This window comes from Apis florea, unplaced genomic scaffold, assembly GCF_048593485.1.
Source record: "Apis florea isolate Af1SG1 unplaced genomic scaffold, ASM4859348v1 contig_3696_pilon, whole genome shotgun sequence".
Classification (NCBI taxonomy): domain Eukaryota; kingdom Metazoa; phylum Arthropoda; class Insecta; order Hymenoptera; family Apidae; genus Apis; species Apis florea.
In genome coordinates this window covers 1,941,525-1,961,348 of record NW_028256809.1, presented here as the reverse complement: position 1 = coordinate 1,961,348, position 19,824 = coordinate 1,941,525, and the positions used below count along the sequence as shown (strand labels likewise).

General features: G+C 30.1%; 1 protein-coding gene across 1 annotated transcript in view; it reads left to right on the top strand.

The window, feature by feature from the left end:
* Positions 1-1,460: 1,460 nt before the first annotated feature.
* The window catches only part of rho-5 (rhomboid-5), a 307,960-nt gene continuing 289,596 nt past the window's right edge, over positions 1,461-19,824 (top strand). The window contains exon 1 of the mRNA XM_086914602.1: positions 1,461-1,597. The gene's annotated coding sequence lies outside the window, so the exon portion shown is untranslated. The remainder of the gene's footprint in view (positions 1,598-19,824) is intronic.

Here is a 19,824-nt window from a genome sequence, read left to right as displayed (position 1 = left end):
CGTGGAATCCGTGGATATTAACGAGAAGGACATTAACGGGATGATGAAATGGTGCACAAAGGAAGGGTTAATAATTGTTATTATGTGACGAGTTTCCTTCCCCGTCCTGCGTGTGTACGTGCCGAAGATGAATGGAATAATGAAGGTGTTGTGAAAGAGAAACGTTCAAGCTTGTTGCGATGCATTTAATTTATTCAGCGTCTATTATTCAACTGTCTGGCTATGATTAAATTTCTTTATTGTGCCGAGAGAATAGGAATTCAGTTGAAATATATATATATATAGTCGGGTTGTGGGCTCGATATGGGCTTCTTCTTGAAAAGATTCGATTTGTTTCGAAATATCTCAGAATATTGTTTTAATACGATGATTTCGATTGTTATTCGAAAAGCGTGAAATTTAAGGATTGTTTTCTTTGTTTAATGTGCAAGAACGACTCGTGTAGATTATTTCGAGGATGAAGTAATTATTTAGAAATCGTTAATTTAAATAATGATATCTATCGTTATTGTTATTAGTTGAAAATTGGTCAGCATTTCGTGTAAAATAATTACAATTTTAATCGTAACAGATCATTAAAGCAAACACTTGCATTATCGTTTGGAATAATTGAATTAGATTTTTGGATAAATAATTGTTACAATTTATATTTAACATTAAAACTATACATTTTTAATTTGAATTAGTTTTATAGGTGAATAAGTTAGAATAGATTTAGTTTTAATGTTAAAATGATAAATAAGAGAATTTTATTTTTTATTCTTTCATAATGAAATCCGAATAATCTAAGAAATTGTAAACATATTTTCCATCATCATCAACAGGAAAAGAATACTTTTGTTTTATTTTTTAAATATTTGAAAGATTAAGAAAAACTACAATCCAAACAATCCAATTTTCCAATTGCTTTAATTTTAATTAATCTCAAAGAACAGAATCTCAACCCAGAAAACGTGTTTTAAAAATTCAAAACAATTTGATCTAAAATTTTTTGATTCAAAGTTAAGATTAGAATTTTTTAATTTCAAATTTCGTTTCATATCAATCAATTTCTAGATTTTAATTAAATTCAAAATGAAAAAGATAATAAGAAAATCTTACTACCATCGAATAAATTATACTTGCTAAACACACAATTGTTTACAATTGTTCAATCGAGATTCTGTTCTTACCCTTTCTTTTTTTCTAACAAGAAACGAAATATTGCAAAAGTTGGATGTAAGCGATTGGAAAATCGACTCGAAAATTTTTGTTCGAAAAGCTTTTTTTTTTTGTAACGTATTCGAGATTTCCCTCCCCAAGAAAAATTCGAAAAGAGACCCGTCCATTTCTCACGTGTTCTTTCCTCCAATGCTTTCAGAATTCTTGGCATGCGTAGGCCGAAGGAGGAGGAAGGGGGTGAATTGAACAGGACCGAGGAGCATGGTGTAGTGCTCGTTTTGGGGGTTGCTGGCAGATCAAAGGACGCGAGAGAGGGTCTGGCCGCTCTCGAGCGATTCGAGGGCCGGTGAGCATCGCGACGGGGCGAGCAACCCCGTTGCCTCCGCCAACGTCTAACAACCCTCCCGTCTGTCACTGTCGACGAACAACAGAACAGGTAGGGGTGCAGTTTCGTTCAAAAGAATCTCCTTTCGTGTATTAGCTCGTAAGGTATACGGTGGATCTCGTTACTGGACGATGAACTTTTAACTTTAGTTCAATTTCGTCCCCTTCCTTATTCGTGCTCTTTATTTTGTTCGTTTTCACGAAGAGATTGAATAAAATAATGCTACGAATTGGAATATCTTTATTTATGAATAGATTATCGAGTATCGATCGTATTATGAGTATCAACTTTGCTTTTTTTTTTTTGAATGAATTTGATTGTTCTCTTTAGGAAGAATATTAACCTATTTTCAAGGAAAAGCTTTGGCAGATGCTTTGATAATTTTTTTTGTAAAAGGAAAAGTTATTATTAATACTTTTTTCGTGGAGGATATTGTTCTATAACGTTGATGCGTTAAAAATTATATGATTCCATTCGAAAGAGATAACATTTATTTTTATACGATTTATAGTACTTGCAAAATTATTAATATGAAATTCTGCATTTTCCATTTCATTTTATGGAACGTATATTACAATAAAAGAAGATCGGTTCTTAACTTTATAAATATAATCGTTATGGGGATACGATTTTATCAAAAATGAGTGTAATAGTAGAAGTTTTTTGTGATCAAGTTATTCTAGGATTAATTAAATTATATTTTTTGAATAATGATTTTAATATATATTTTCCAAATCTTTACCTCGTTACTATCAAAAAATTAAGATCATTCACAATTTACAATTGTAGATAAGATATGATGATTTATGCTGATTATAAGAAAAAATAACAATTATTATGATCCAAAATATGCGTTTAACGGATATAAATTTTACGCGATCATTTTAATTTATCATTTATTTATTTATTTCAATATAATTTCATTAGAATTCTTTATAAGAGTCTTTCAAGACAATCCTCTTGTTACCTAACTCAAAAACTGCTACTCGTTCTATTGCAATAAAACTATTATGTTGTTAGATTTTCAAATTTTTCTTATTTAAAAAAAAAAATCGTAACTCAAAAAATGATTAAGAAATAGAGTTTCAGAGATTTCGAGTTTATCTCATTCTTAATAAACTATGATTTATTATTGAAAACTGCTACTGGTATTCAATTCTCATTATTTTACTCACTATTTCCTTTCATTCTCTCATAATTGTGAGAAAATTAAATTAATTTATTTGGAAGTTGAAAAATTCAAAAGTTCAAGGCATCATAGGCCCTTAGGTATTGGGCAGTGTGGTTTGTAAAGTGAATTTCGTGGTTTAGCATGTCGACCTGACATACCGCCATGGAAACGTTTGGCGACATGGCGACCACAATTGCGGCTGTGTCGTTCTAACACCTTCGGTAGAAGCCACATTATCTATGCGATAATAAGGATTCTAATGCCACGGGTGAGAAATGTGTATAGTTGACGTAAATCGAAGGACGAGACATGACGAAAAAGAACGAGATTTTTTCAAAGATGATACTAATTTACGATAACGGACATTTTTCATTTATCCTATAGAAAAAAATATATTTTTCTTCAAGAGTTTTTTCGTAGTTTATTCTCTTGAGAAATATTGATATATGTCTATCTTTATTAGATTTATTTAAATCAAGTATCTTTCTAATATAGGAAGATGAAACAACTTAATATATTGTAAATTAATTTTCTCAGAAATTTCAAAGTATTTTCCAATGTACCCTATTTGATATATTTTTTATTTGTCTCTTTTTATCATTTTTATCTAATTCAAGTATTAAACAAATTTTAAAGAATATAAAATGAACATATCGTAAATTATTTTTCTCATCTTTCTTTAAATTTTTATTTATCCCAAACTCGAGTTTAAAGAATAATCATAATCATTACTTAAATATATTTTAAACAAATATAAATCAAAATTATTTTTTGTTCGATCTTGACAAAACTCGTTTCATATTATTAAATGATATTAATTTAATCATTTTTAGTATAAGCATACATATACCTAAGATATAAAGAATAATTTTAAAATATTACGACAAATAAAGAGAAAGATCTCTGGTGTTTGAACACGTTCTACAAAAAACAAAAGATGTGGAAACCGCGATCGAAGTGGGGCCGGCTACAAGGGTAATCGTGGTTCAAGGCTAATCCAAAGTTCATTCGTTCCCCGGTGCGCGTTTCACGTAGTTGATTTCTCGTTAAATCGCGATTGTGAAATACTTTGGAGAAGTTTTGTATTTAAAGAATGCTAAATTATTACCAGGCACGCGATTGTATCCCAGTGGTGAATGCCAATCGATACCGCAATGCTATGACGGCGTTCCATTTATATATATATATATATATAACTCGCAAGAGGAAAGAGTAGATACGAATTATAATTAACATGCATTTTGATGCGAATTAAAATTTGTTTCCTGCTAATTATTTAATCCAATTAGATTATTTCTTTTTAGAATTTTTATTTCATAATAATAAAGATTTTGAAGAAATTAATTGAAGAAATTATTGTGTACAAGGTATGTATCTGAAAATTATGGCAGACGAGTACAGATGGAGGGTGATAAATTTTTGTGTGCAAAAATAAATCGAAAACGTGGAATTTTTGTGACAGAAAGTCTCGTTTTCGAGAAAATCCACTGTGAAATTGTACGAGTGAGCCCACTTGAGAAGTTTTGACAGAACGTATCTCGTTGTATTTGTGCTAATAACTCGAAAGATAATTAGACGTAATTATAGGAATAGCAAGAGACGTGTACATTGTAACACGAGTGATGGCATTGTTTAAAATTGTGAATACAGAGCGAAGAAACATATTCAACTGTTTCTCTCGCAAGTGCACGCGCATGGAACTTCAATAATTAATTTACTCGAAAAGGAAGGATTTTATATCGAAAATTGTCATTCCACATATTCGACTTATTTTTGAATAAAGAATCATCTTTCTTTCAGTTTATACGCCTTATATTTCGACGCTATGCACATTTTGACGTTGTTTCGCGGACAAATATAAAAAAAATTCTCGATGATTGTAAGAAAAGAAAATTAAGAAAATTAAGAAAATTAAGAAAATTCGATTTTATCGTAATTATGTTATTATATATTATACGGGATATTATATGCATATTTAGGGAACAATGGGGGCAATTCATTTGCATTTATAATGTTCATGTGGTACGGATTGTGCTCTGGAGAGCGATAAACATTATATAATAAATAGAGGAACGTAATTGGGCAGTCGTAATTGGTCGTTACATATGAGTAATTTGCTTTATAGATATAAGATGATCGTCACTTTTTTAATTATATCCTATATGAATTAGATTCTTTTCTTGCCAAGTTTGAGAAAATAATGGCGACGATTGTTAGAATTCATCATTTTCAAAGTCTCGTTTAAAGTCGTTTTTAAAGAATATGATATAAATTATAAAGGGAATAAAATAAATAATACGAAGAAAGGAATCTTTTATTAATAATTATTAAATAAAACGATATGATTATTTAACTTTTAAAAAGAATTTTATAATTAAAAAAATTACGCTATTCTATCGAATACTATCAAAATTTCAATACCATTTGGTTAATAATTTTTTACTTCTTCAAAAAAAAAAAAATTAAATAATTAATCGTCAATGAAATAATATAATCGATTCTTTAACAAATAAAAATAAACGAAAATATTTCTTTGGTCTTAATAAAATTCCCGCGTTAATTTATTCGATAATAATATTTAATACGCGCTCCTTGGATAATAATTAATTTATTTATTAAACTTTTATCAACGAATTAAAAGATTGGATCGAAAAGAAGTATTTAAATTCGCCCATTTCTCTTTCAATTTCTCTTTCGCCGAGACTACAATAGAACCCAGAGGTTTTATTTACGATTTTATTAGAACCACCTACCTACCCCGTTCCTTTGTCGTGCGATAACGAATAGGGGAATGGAAAAATAAATCATTTTTGATTGCACGCTCGTCGCGTTAAAATCCATCGATTTTATTCAGCCAACTCGAAAAATGGAAAAAAATAAATGTTAGGCAAAATGGACAATAAATATATCCGTTGAAATTAGGATTATTTGCAAAAAATATTTAAACGCTAACAATCTGTATGCTTAACAATCTGTTAATTGTAAAAGAAATTTGTGTATTTCTTTCAATAAAGTATTTATTTTGTATTATTTATTGTCCATTTAGAAATACGAGCAACTTATTTAATCAACTTGATGCGTTGAATGAATATGCAAACAATTGAACAATAAAAATAATATTAAAGAAAAATGCATAACGTAGATGGGTATAAATTAAAATCAACCTTTTGATTCATCAAAAATGCCATTTTTTTTTCTCTTAATTATTTCTATTCTACAAAACGAAAGCATTATTTTTTAATTTTCTTCGCCAAGTTTAATATTATTTATTACGAACAGTTATCATTACAAAAGATTTTTTATTTCGATCCAAAATATGTTTCTTTCAACTCTTTGTTTCTGAACGATAATATAAGATCTAACGTATTACAATAAAATGAATATATTGTGTAAGTAAGAAAAACTAAAAATAAAAAAAAACAAAAGAAAATAAGAATTTATAAAAAGAATTTAATTTATATGCATCGAAAGGAAAAAAAGATAATCGAGGGACGTTCGAAAAACAATGAAAATGAAAGTGCTTCCGGTTTTTTTCGATCAATGGATTGAAAATGCGAGGGAGAGAACTTGCTGGGATTCGCAAATTGCAAGCCTTTCTATATTAGTCAATATATAGAATGAACCGCGCCCAGTGAGTCAGAATGATCCGAATTCAAAGTCAGGGAGAATTTATCGTTCCATTCTATTCGATTGTAATATCTAAAACTATTTTGTTCGAACGTTCATTATCATTCGAACATGGAAACGATTCATTCTTTTCACGTATCTAAGCATTATAATACATTTTAATGCTTTTAGTTACGAATTAATTCAAAAAATTACTGTGAAAATAACACCACAATTTGTATAAATTTTGAATAAATTGTTACAACAGATAAAATGAAATTAATTTAAAATTATTGCAACACGATCATTATTATAGAAACAGTTACTTTTCTCTTATTTTGAAAAACGATCGATCTCAATCAATTTCTTTAAATTTCTTACACAAAATTCCATTAATTGTCCGAATTTCCGTTACGTGAAAAAAAGTTTTAACCACCTATCACTGTCCAATCTCTTCCCAAAGATCTCCTCCCAAAAAAGTTCCATTTTAAACAACACGATATAAACTGCACGTATCCGGACAAATATTTTTTTTCCCCTTTCACGAACGATTCACAACGAATAAAATAATCCTACAACCCCTTTTTACAACAGAGCCGTTGAAAGAATACAGATTTCCCGGCTCGACTTGCAAAGGGGTAGTCGAGCAATTCAGAGAAGCGAGCTTTGTCAGACAGACGTGTCCAGGGGGTTGGAACCCATTGGCTGCAGGTTCGCTCATCAATCAGTGCGTTTAAAATGAACTGCGCACCGTCAAGCGCATTTCACCCTCCCTCTCTCTTTCATCCTTGACTCTTCTTTTTACGCTTACACCTCCCTCCCTCTCTCTCCCTCTCTCTCTCTCTCTCTCTGCTCTTCTATCGTCGTTCGATAGATTGTAGCTCGGTTGAAATACAGGGGGAGGAGGAGGAGGAGAGGGGGAAAAAAAAATCTCGATTTTTGCTAGTTGCCAGTCCACGAACGAACCGTAAAATTCGCATTCGATGGTTAATTGCGCAGACTTGCAGCTCTCGGGGAAATTGATTCGTTCACCCTCCGCTGTTCCTGGCTCTCTCGCCCGAAAAAACCTCCAAAAATGGGCCTACGTGTTCGTTTCCCACCACTTCTATTCTCTCTCTCTCTCTCTCACGGATTTTTTTTCGCCATGGCGAAATTTCCCGCATTACACGAGATTGCATCGGTATGTCGCTATTGAAAAACGCGTATAATGGCGGTGAGTAAATGAGTTTTTCGTTTCGTGTGTACGGTGCGTGCATATCAGTTTTCCACTTTCTCATTGTAATTAGACGGAGTTTCGGAGCGTGTGGAAAATTTGAGAATTCTTTTTTTTTCTTTTCTGTGTGTATCGTCCAGAAACGAGTTTTGATACGTTGCAATTTCTTTTCCTCGGATAAATTTCCTCGTAAGTTTAACGTCTCCTTGAACGTGTGATGGAAAGTTTATTCGAATATTCTCTGGTTGTAATTTAAAGTTATTAGTTACTGTTGATCTTAAAATTTTCTTTTTCTTTCTTCAAGGATATTATTATTGTAGAAAGAATTGTAGAAGTCAAGTAGTTATTTGCAAATTGATTAAAGAATTAATAGATGCGCATCTTTTCATTATTTTTTTTAATACATATTTCTCATTTTTCAATATTAAATTGCTTCCAATTGTTTGTCGAGGAAAAATCTTTGATCTTTGCAAAAAGTTTTCTCATAACATAGAATAAACCAGGAATAAATAATAAATAAAAATAAAATAGGCGAAAAGTACAAAAATATAATTCATTGGAAGTTAAACGATGTGTATTTAAACTATTTCGATTTTAAATAATTTGAAAGATATCAATCCTTGGTGGAAAGTGTGATGAAAGGAGAGACTTGTAAGAGAATAAAGTTCAGGGGTAATTGAAACGAGGGAAGATTTTATTATCCGTTCAACACGTGTTTACGTTTTGACTCTCACTTTCAGTTTACACGTCTATAAATATAAATAGGGAGAGCGAGTGTAATTTTAAACATTGCCAGTTTTCTTTTTGCACGCAATGATTAAAAATAAAAAATTCTGAAATATTTTTTTTTTATGAAAAAAATTATTGATACTATTATTATCATCATTATTAAAATAACAGGAGAGATATCCGTTTTAATGCGATAAAAATATTTCTATTCGTTCACGAAAAACAATTTTTCAATAGAAAATTCTTTAGCAGAGTCTAAGTCTATCGAAATTTTGAATATTAATTCAATAAGTGAGAATAAATGAAAATAATGATTTAGCAGAGAAAATTATAACATAAATGGGAAAGAGACTTCTATAGAATGAAATTTCTTGAGAATTCAAAAGAAGATTGAGACAACTTAATTTTAAGCATTTGGAAGAAGTTAGCCTTGAAATTATTTAAACTCCGATACGTGAACGTTCATTATCATGAAAAGGAAGAGAAGGTCCCAGATAGGATGAATGTCTCAGAAAGTTGGAATACTTTCTAGAGGCAAAGTGATTAGCTTCTATCGACGAATAAAGAGGAATTTAGAGAAAGTTCATTTTAATCGCTGAAACCTTTGGCCAATTAATATTCTTCGAACATTTGTGCATGAATTATTAAATTGAATTACATTTGATGCTCCTTCAATTTTTGAACTTTAGTTGATTTTTTTATTTCCATGCTACATCTTTCCCGATTTTATACGATATATTTTTCAACTTTCTTATTGTGTTCGTAAAAGTTCGTCGTGTTAATTGATGGAAACTCGATTTATAAGATGCATTTACAAGATAAACAAGTAATGTCTTTACAGTTGGATAAGTAGTATAAGCCAATCGTGATTAGACAAGTAAAGAGATCAAGTAGAAGAGAAGTAGATAAGACCTGTCGTGCTCGGAATGCATCAGTCATAGTTAACAAGTACAATAGGAGCCAATAGAAAATTTAAGTCAGACAAGATATAACGGTTAGACAAGTAGTATTGGTTAGTCGTGGTGAGACAAATTATGATCTATGGATTAACTTATTTTTACCATACTTAAAAACAATAAAGATAACAAATGTTTTTTTTTTGTTATAATAAATAAAAAGCACAGACATTTCGTTCCATAATGTAGTGAAAAAATTAAAATTACGTTAAAGGGTATATATACACGGAGAAACGTTCGTTATTCAAATAACATTACTCAAAATAAAGTAACACAATGAGACAATAATTTTATTTTAATAAAATACTATCTTGAAACAAAGATATAAAACAAAGAAAAATTATATTTCGATATAACTAAATTATATTTCATACAATTTTATTTAAACAAAAATACTATCAACACCATTCAGAATGTCTGATTCGATAATTTAATTAACAATATATAAACCGTGTTATCTATTAAATTAAATTTAATCGAATGAGCTAATTCATTGATTAAATATCTGTCTCGCGTGGATGAAATGATCGATCGGAGAAATAGAGAAAAAAACAAAGAGAGAGAGAGAGAGAGAGAGAAAGAGATAAATTCAATAGCAACTCGTGTTATTGGAATCCGTACCGATTCAATCGTATTTTTCGGATCAAAGTGTATTATAGGCGAGGTCGATACTCGACTTATAACCCGGGTAAATTGCATAGCGAAAGCTCCCTAAGCGAAGCGGCTCGATCCACGTTAGAAATTACATTATGTCCCCGAAGAAAAGGGAAATTGTACGATTCCGTTTCTCAAGTTCGCTCGACTTATTCGTCGTAAAACCGTTACAGCCCGGCGATACGAGAATTTACATTTTTATCCACGTTAGCTGGAATTCCACGGCCTTAACTGGGATCTCTCTTTATTGCGAAGATTTTTATTTTAAAATACGAATCTATCCGGATAAATGGCGTATAATTTTCGTATCGAATTATCTCTCGATCGATATCGATGAAATCGTGGAAAAGGTCAGATATAAAATAAAATTTTGACTTTTTGTTATTGATTTCGAAAAAGGATTATTTTTTTTAGGATTATGGTAAATTAATGTTTCGAACAATAGATATATTATTTTCGCAGAATGATAACAGTGTTTTAAATAAGAAATTAAATTTTGACAAACACAAAAATCTCCTCGTTTGGCAATTTTAAATATTTCTTGATTTCATATAAATAAATCGGAGTAATCGTGGCATTTAAGTTAATTTTTTTCGCGAGTTGAAAAAATAAGTAAGAACAATTGGTGAAAACAATCGTCGATCATAAAAGAAGAGGAGAACCATCGAGGAACAGTTTATCGTGGGAAGATAAATCGTTTTTGCACTCCGGCTAAGTGAGATAGAACGTTATCCAATCGCCATTCGAAACTTTTAAACCGGGACTGGAACAATTGTTCCGCCATCAACTTTCCTCACTTGCCCTGAATATCTGAAACTGTTGATCGGGACGAAAGCGTGGAAAGTGTTAAAATGGGCCGCAAGCCTCGAGATGGATCGAATCCTTAGACTCGTTAGATGGAGCCACATCGATACCGAATAGAAGACTTATACATCCTAAGGTGAATTGCATCCTAAAGGTGAACTCACGATAGTAATTTACTGTGGAAAGTAGGTCCCGGCCGGGCCATAATGCTCTTTCATCCGCAGAAGACAATTTAAATTGTCTGAAATCCGTGGTAGAATTACAATCGTGCTGAATTGCACGAACATTCTCCTCGTTCCATCTTCATTTACATTGCTCATGTTTCGACAAATTTTTAATAGTCGATGTTTCCATTTTTTTGATATTGATATTCATTTGTATTTGTTTATCCAGGTATAGGATTTGAAGGAAGAGTTTTTTGATCGAAGAATATCAATAACACGAGGTTCTTATTTATAATTTTGGAATTTTCTTTTTATATTAGATAATCCAAACTTTGGATGATTATTCCATGCTCTGAATGCATTTTTGTTGTTTACAATTGCAGAAACAAGAAAAAATATATACAGTTGCATCGAATTTTATGATTAGATTATCATGATTTTAAAATTCTTTGATTGATATGTGACGAATATTGAATCTGTACATAAAGAATTTTCTTTACACTTATATTTCAAATTTCTTTTTATAAAATTGATCTTGTACTTTTGAAGACAGAGATTGATTTTGTGATATATTTTATTACAAGTAGAAATAAGTGTATATTTCATTAAAACTTTTTATTTGAATTTTATCTGTGAAATATAAAAGTATACATTTTTATTAAGTTTTTTGTAAAACATATTTTTGTCAAGTCTTATATTATTAAATCAATCCTTGAAAGTGGAATTGGACAAAGAATGAGAAGAGATTAATTAAATCACTATTTCTGAATTAATAGGTGGAAAGCTTATCTTATCAATTCTGAAATAATATTTTCATATAATAACGATATCTGTATAATGATATTTTCGAAAGAATTTCAGAAAAAAATTTTCTTATCAAGTATTTTCTCATCAAATATTGAAAATAAATGAAATCAATATTGATATCAAATAGTATTAATTTCCAATCCATAATTTCGAATTAATTGGATGTGAAGATGGTATAAAAACATGTGAATATATGTAAACAGTGAAAACACGAAGATTTTGATAATGAACGGAATATTCTTCACTGTAAATTCAGTGAAAAATTAAACAAAGTTTAATGCTCGCATGTTTGTTATTGACTAAAAGTAGAAAAAGTCGTTTTTGCTATGGTAATTTGTGCATCAGACGCGTCGTTCTTCCTTGTTTATTATATCATTTTAATCTGGCTCGAGTTATATATTCGAGAGAAGAAAATTCGGTGCAAAAATTGGAATGATAAACACACAGTGTTTTTTTAAATATATTTTTTCGTCGAACAATAAATTCCATTTATGATAGATAAAATCTACGCGTGAATTTAATTAATTTTAATATTTATTTCAAAATTACTCAATTAATTATATTAGATTATCACAAAAAATTTTCACATCGAGAACATTATGTACATTCTCCTCTTTTTAAAATCATACCCAAATTTGCTTGCTTTATTAATTAATTTTCATTATGCTCAATATGTTTATATTCCAAATATCGAGTAAGTTATTTTGTTGAAAACATATTTCCATTGTTTATTTATTTTCACTTATATGCAGTTAATTATATAAAGTATGTGTTTGATTAAAGTGGTTGGCAATGATAAAATTAATTAAAATGTTTATATTAAGTGTAATAATACTTTACATTAATCAGTAAATTTTACAGAATCTGATTAAATTAAACAAACTCCCCTTTTATTATTTATATTGTTCAATTTACTACATTTTAAATGATCCCATTCTACTGTTATGTTACATTATTCTGTAATAATTATTTTTTCCTCATATTGAAAAGCATATCATTCGCATAATTTTAAACATTCTCTCCTATATCAATAAATATATCCAAGACAAGATATCGAAGAAGAAAGCGATTTTCATTCTATATAGTCACAGAGAAAGTCGCAGAACAAGAAATCGATCAATCATAATGTTCGATCCGTTCGAGGAAAGGTCTCTTTTTCAATACTCTCTTTCAATCTCCATTACAACATAACACCATGCTGATACATACGTGCCATATATCCAACGATTGTTTTCTCGATATTCACCCTCTTGGTAAATGGAAAAATCGCTCGCTCTCATCTTTCCACGTTCAAACGTATCGAGGGTTATAACCCTGCAAACATTGCTCTCGATGTACATAAGTATACTCCCGGCGAGTATATCCAACGAGCGTGTGGGTAGCCTTGAAGGGGGCTTTCAGGAAGGGGGCAGAGCCGAGTCGAGCGGATGTTTGCGTCTGGAATAGAGCGGAAACGGGGCGTCGTTTTCGAGTATCGAAGACGTTGGCTGCGACCAGCCAGTGAGCCTTATCTCCGCTCGAGAGAGGATTTTCTCCATTATATATATACGTTTCTAACCGTGACTGCACAATCGCTGATGCTCGTAGCCCGGTCAGATCCATTGTAAACAGAGCCATTTGTCAGCTGGTGGCCATCACTATAACCAATTCTGCTCGGATCCTCCACGTGGATCAGAAGTTTCGCACAGATTCGAATGAACCTTCCCGAACAATGGGATTGGTCAGAGCGTGTCCATTGTCGAGACGCCACGTGTGAAGGCGGCTTAACGAGCAATCCTCATTGTTCGTCGCTTTGCTTTAATAAATTTTCACGTGGTCGATCATCCTATATATATCACACGTGGAAATATTGCTGATACACATCGAAGATTGTTGGGTAATTTCCGGAAATTCTGGTGATTATACGTGACGTGTTGCGAGAAAAATTCCGATCGCGTTACAATTTATCGAGGGGGGATGGTTATTTGTACTGTTTTCGTTTCTCGAAGGGGCGAACTTCGTGGAGTTATTGCTGATGGAAGTGAAATAGCGAGGTCGTAAATTAACGCATTCCGAGTGTTGTTTCATGGCGGTCGTAAACTAGGTGTGTAAGGCAGCAGTCGTAATAAAAACATCGAGATCGATAATAATGTTACGGTATTATAAATTACAAATTAGGAACGTTGGAGAGGGAAAAAGCTTCGAATTTCGATAATTTCGGTTTTACAATTGCGTTATTAAATAATGGAAATAATGGAGTAGATAAAAGTTAGGTTATAAGTGAATGCTTAACATGCGTATCCCTCTGGTGGCAGAGGGAAGAAAAGAAGAAGCCATGTTGTTATTTTATGATACTTTTTGTTTTTAAGAGTTTCAAATTGACATTGTAAGAAAATGATATTATTGGTTTTCTACTTTTTATGGAATTTGAATTTTTTATACGAAAAAATTAGTTTTTTTATTATTTATTTTAGGTTGTATAATAATTAAATTCATAGTTATATATGTATCGAATTTTTAAGCCTGTCTTTTTGAAAAATATTAAAAATAACATATTGGCCTGAAAACTTGTGGAATAGAATAATTTTTAAATTTGAAAAATTTAATATCAAACATTTTTAGTCATGATGTTTCTTATCAATTTAAAAATTAACTTTTTTATGTGCAACACTGTTTCAAAAAAACAACAATAGATATGTGTTTCATTTTATTTTCATACTGTGTCATAAACTGTGTGTAAACTTTAATATCTTCTAATCGATTTTATCTCGCTACTATTTCGACCCCATCAAGTGTATTCAGACTACGAGTACTCGTGTAAAATTCAAATATCTCTATAGTTTTCTAGTCACAATGCACTCGATGAATGTCGAGTGAAATTCGCGAGAATTGCATCGTATAATCATCAACCTTAACAATGTTCCAGGCTCAGAACGAATATTCCTGCTTACAACAACTTGAGATTTTTTTTTAAAAATTAGAAAAATTACTTTACTAACTTGTAAAAAAGTCCTAAAAGAATTGCAATTCGTCGATAGCCATCACTTTTTAACTTTTCTATTTGAATCTGTAATAAAAATTTTAAAAAAACACACTCTTACTCTAGGCTTGCTACAATTCAATTGTTACATATGTTAAAAATTCGATTGAAATGGATGCATGGAAACAGGTATGCAAGATAAAAATCTATAAGATTTTAAATACTTTCTGCCAGCCAGCACGTGTACGAAATTCCACGAAATCACAGCAAGCGTTAAACTTGCAAAGATACAACGCATCGAAGTTAAAATGTAACCGCGCCATTTCTTGACGATTATCAACGGCTCCAGATGCTTTTACCGGCCCGTTTATTTTATCCCCGATATTATTTCTCTTTTCACGGCTGAAAATGATAAATGAACCGTGGAACCGTGAGGATTCACTCGAAAACTTTTCCTTCTTGAGCGAAATATCAGCCGAGATAGAGGCCATTTCATGGAAGAGCGATTCCAAATTCAACCTTCATTCTTGTTTATTATCCTCCATCTTGCCCATCCACCATACAAATCCAACGAGTAAACGCCGAATCGGCTTGGCGGCTACGTGTTAAGGCTTTCGGTTATCCAACCGATTTAACCGGTAATTCTTATCGAGTCTTATCGGTTCGCCCTTTCAAATTAACAGAGAGAAAGTTTCTTCGTTTTTTACCCACACCCACGGTCTTGGGTTTCCTCGCAAAGTTGCGAAACAGAGGGAATTTTTCGCGATCCGATACCTAGCGAAGTCCACTTGTCTTTCCAACCTTTAATTGCTATCCAAGTTTCGTATCGAATTTCGATCGAAGGCACGAAGGTTTCTTTCTTCTTCGCTCCGCTTCCATGTTCTGAATGATCATTTTTTTTTTATCTTCGATTATTTGCTTGACCAATTAATTTAAGTTTTCACGCATATTACGAGTTATTACGAGTTTCGAGTAACGTGTTATCGAAATTAATAATGATTTTATTTCAGAGTAATGGATTATAAATGAATTAATTTTTTCCTCAGTGGAATTTCATTTCGAGATTTTCAAATAGGGCGACTTTTGGTTTTATTGGGAAAAAATATTTCTAGGATAAAGGATTAAAAAAATATATGTTTAATTTATCATATAGTATTTCAATGTATTGTATAATTTATTATATATTTGAATAATGTGATTAATTTTCCAATTTTGGAGAAATATTCTTCCAAAATTCGAAATATCGAGTCGAAATTATTTCAACGTTTTTCAATGCTTTGATTTGTCAATTCTTCTTGCTTCTCTTTCAACGAGCAAAATAATAATACTTTATAATGTTTTATTAATTATGATATAAGCTCGTTACGCGAACTTCGTTGAATTCAGATCAAATATTTTGCAGACGTCAGAGAAATACAGAATATAAATTAATAAGAGAAAGATCTGGGTGAAATCGATCTCCCTTATTCACGAGAGATTAAACTATTGACGATTCGAAGGCAAACAAGGGACGATGAATTTATTAAAAAAATTTCGATATCCGAGATTCTCTCGGGTTGAAACTTTTTGCAGAGATCTTCCTTTTATTTTTCGGCGTTTTAAACCGATTAGACGGTTTATCCAAACATTTTTGTTCCCTTTCCTGAAGAACTCTTTCTCTTTAGGAAACGAGAATTGGAAAGTTTCTAGAAACTGGATCAGCTGATTGTTCACCAAAGGCTTGAAAAACTCGTTGAAATGTAGAGGTCGACAAAGCTCCCTCTCTCGAGTATCGTTTCACCGGGGTCACGAGTCGTTCTGATCGAATTTGATGGTACTAGTAATATTCTGACACATCCTGACCAAACCTATACGTTATGGCGATGATAAACTCATGATTTCTCTTAAAGGAAATTGATTTTTACTCGTTTTATCGATTTTAATATAAAAATTTTAGATGCAAGTTTCTTACGTTAAATGCACATGAATATCAAGTGTAAAGATTTGCATGCAATATTTGCATATATATATATATATATATCTTCTGAATCATTGAAGAGAAATAAAATGATTGAAATATAATGTTGTTTAATAAATAAAATTGCAAATATTTAATTCTTAATTCAAATTAATTACAAATTAATTTTATTATTTATAAGAATCATTCTAAAATTTGAAAAATATATGTGCAATTTCTTCATTTACAAATTATTTTACTTTATTAATTAAACTTTAGTATATCTCTTCTATTACCACAAGTTGAAATTCATATAAAGAGTCGTACAAATATCTTGAATATTCCTTGATAATTCATACTTCACGTATGCCAACCTAATATCACAGACAAGGTACTGAATAGACTTAATCATCTTATCCTATGAAGATCCATTGACGTCCCATGGCGGGTATATAACGTACTTATAGTTTAGTCTATGCAGCCAAAATACCCAAAGGGAATCTTGCAAGGTTTAGTCTGAACTGTATACGCATGATTCTTAGTTAGTATCGCTTTCCAACTAATCTTTATAGTATAATATATTTAGTGAAACATGGTGTGGAAACGAGGTCTTGGCTCAAAGATTATTTTGATATATTACATTAATAAATCTGATAATTAAATTTATTAATATTATGGTAAAATTATACATAATGTGATTAATGTAATTAAAATTAATTCCATATAAAAATTAGACAAATTTGAAAAGCTGAACCTAATAGTAAATAGAAATGGTAATTTTATTTGGTATTTGAGATTTTTGAACATTTGAACTTTAAAAATTTTAAGTATGGCTTGATTTCATGAATATTGGAATTATTCATAGATGGAAAATTAAAATTTTTTAGAAAATTTATCGAATATTCTTCTTTTCTTCTATCTATAAAATATCGATAAATTTATTAATATCAACACACGAAGACAAATCACTGATAATTGTTTCCAAGATAATTCTTTTAGGAACTATTTCAATAAATTTTGAATAATCTAGATTCTTTGTGATTTCACATGAAAAATGTAAATTCCCAGAAAAGATGGAATAATCAATTTATATCAATATCATCTGCGTGATAAAAGCAATTTTTTCCTGGGGCATAACTTCTTTTCACTCTTTTCCATTTTCTATTCTTACAATGATACCGACTATGTCGTTCAGTTTCATTTTCAGGGAAATGGTGGTCATTCGTATATCCGACATAATACTTTAGATGTATTGTTCACAATTGCGTTTTACTATCTTTTATTACTTTCCCTTTGTTTACGAATATTTCATTGAAATATGTAAAACGGGAATGTAAAATGCATTTTAAGTTTACGTTTATTTGAAGAGGAAAGATATGGTAATAACTTTCCTTAAAATAACGCTTTGAGACGTTTATTGTCTCAAATTTTTATTATTCTATTCAATTACATTATCGTTGAAGTTTCAGCAGATAAATTTTTTTTTTTAAAATGCTCGATTGGCTAATTAAAAACATCGAATTCAATTAACATAAACAAATTTAAATATTTACCAATGTGTTTTTATTCATGATGAAATGAATAGCAATGCAAACATTAAAATGTAAGAATTTTTGTTTCAAAAAAATACGATTTACATTTTGGAAGGCTCAATATTAGATTCAATTTTTATGGAAGTAAATATTTTTCATTTAAATATTTTTATTTTAAATAAACGAAATAAATGATTGTGATATATATTTTTCTTTTCATATCGGTTTTGTTTGCTGTTTTAAATATATTATGAATAAATGTATTTGTAAAAATTGCAAATACCACATTCATAGAAAAAAAAATAATTTTTTTTTATTTAAAATTAATATTAATTAAATTCTATTTTTATAAATAATACCAATTTATCAGAAATTCATAAAAAATCATGTTATAATATGCAAATAATAAAATCATTGATATTTCACAGATTTACATATAATATGAATATTCTGTATAATTTGATATACGATATATTTTTTACATATTAGTTGAATATTTTGTTTTAATTGCATAAAATTCAATTTTACTTCAACTTTTCCTCTCTCGATATTTTACTCAGACTCGACGTCTCTAAATTTTTACCAAACATAACAGCAATACAAATTTATTGAAATCATCATCCTTTCATTCTTGATGAACTCTATAAATTTTAAACTGTTTTACTATTGTTCGATATTATAGTACACGAAGGATAATTGCACTGTAATTAAATTTTATTTAAAATTTTGGAACGAAAGTTATAATCAAAATTGTTGGTTTTTTAAATAGATGTAGTTTGTTATCATCATTCATTATTCTAAAAAAGGATTCGCGAAATATATCTAAAATTTTTAATGTGATTGTAAAATTAGACCAGAATGTGTAAACCAAGAATATAAACTCAATTAAAGGTACGTCAATCTTAGAGAAGCTCGTGATTCAATGAACCAACAACCATCCGAGGATTGGAATTATTCTGTATTCCCGTGTGATCCAAAATTCAAACTGAGCTGTGTGATGTTCATCTGTGACAGAGATAGCATAGGGATATCGTCTCATCGAATTTACACTTCACTGATCTAAATAGCACATGATGAAAACAAAAAAAAAAAAAAAAAAAAATTATATATACTACATATTTTCATTTTTATTTTATATTTATATTTATTTTGAATTACTCATCTATTTTTGACAATTGTTGTTCTATTCTACGATAATGAGGCAGTAGTTTAAAAATAATGTAAATTGTATATAATAAAAAGTGTTATTTTGAGTTAGAAAAATTGAGTTGGACATCAATATATGATACATTAAAGATGACGATGAAATTTTATATTATTTGTATTATGATTAAATATTCTATTCAAACTGAAACTTTTATTTCCAAGAATTTTTTTTTATCTGTTGTCTCATTGAAATTTGTAGCCTGATCTTTTTTTAAAAAAAATCCCAAGTTTCCATTATAAATAGAATTTATGGAAAAGTTCCACAATTATTCCAAATCCTGATTATATTCTGAATTTTCTATAAAAAAAAAATATACATTCTGAGAAGATGATTAATTGTATACATATAATTTATGCAATTTATTTTCCAAATAATTATTTTCTCCATCGTTCCATTATTAACTTCTTCCAATCATTTTTTATACTCCTTATTGCCTATCATATTTAATAAGTTCGAAAGCAAAAAAAAAAAAAAAGAAATATTATCTCTCTAAAAAATTGATCTAAGACCACTATACAACCTCGCCATCTTCTATAGAGG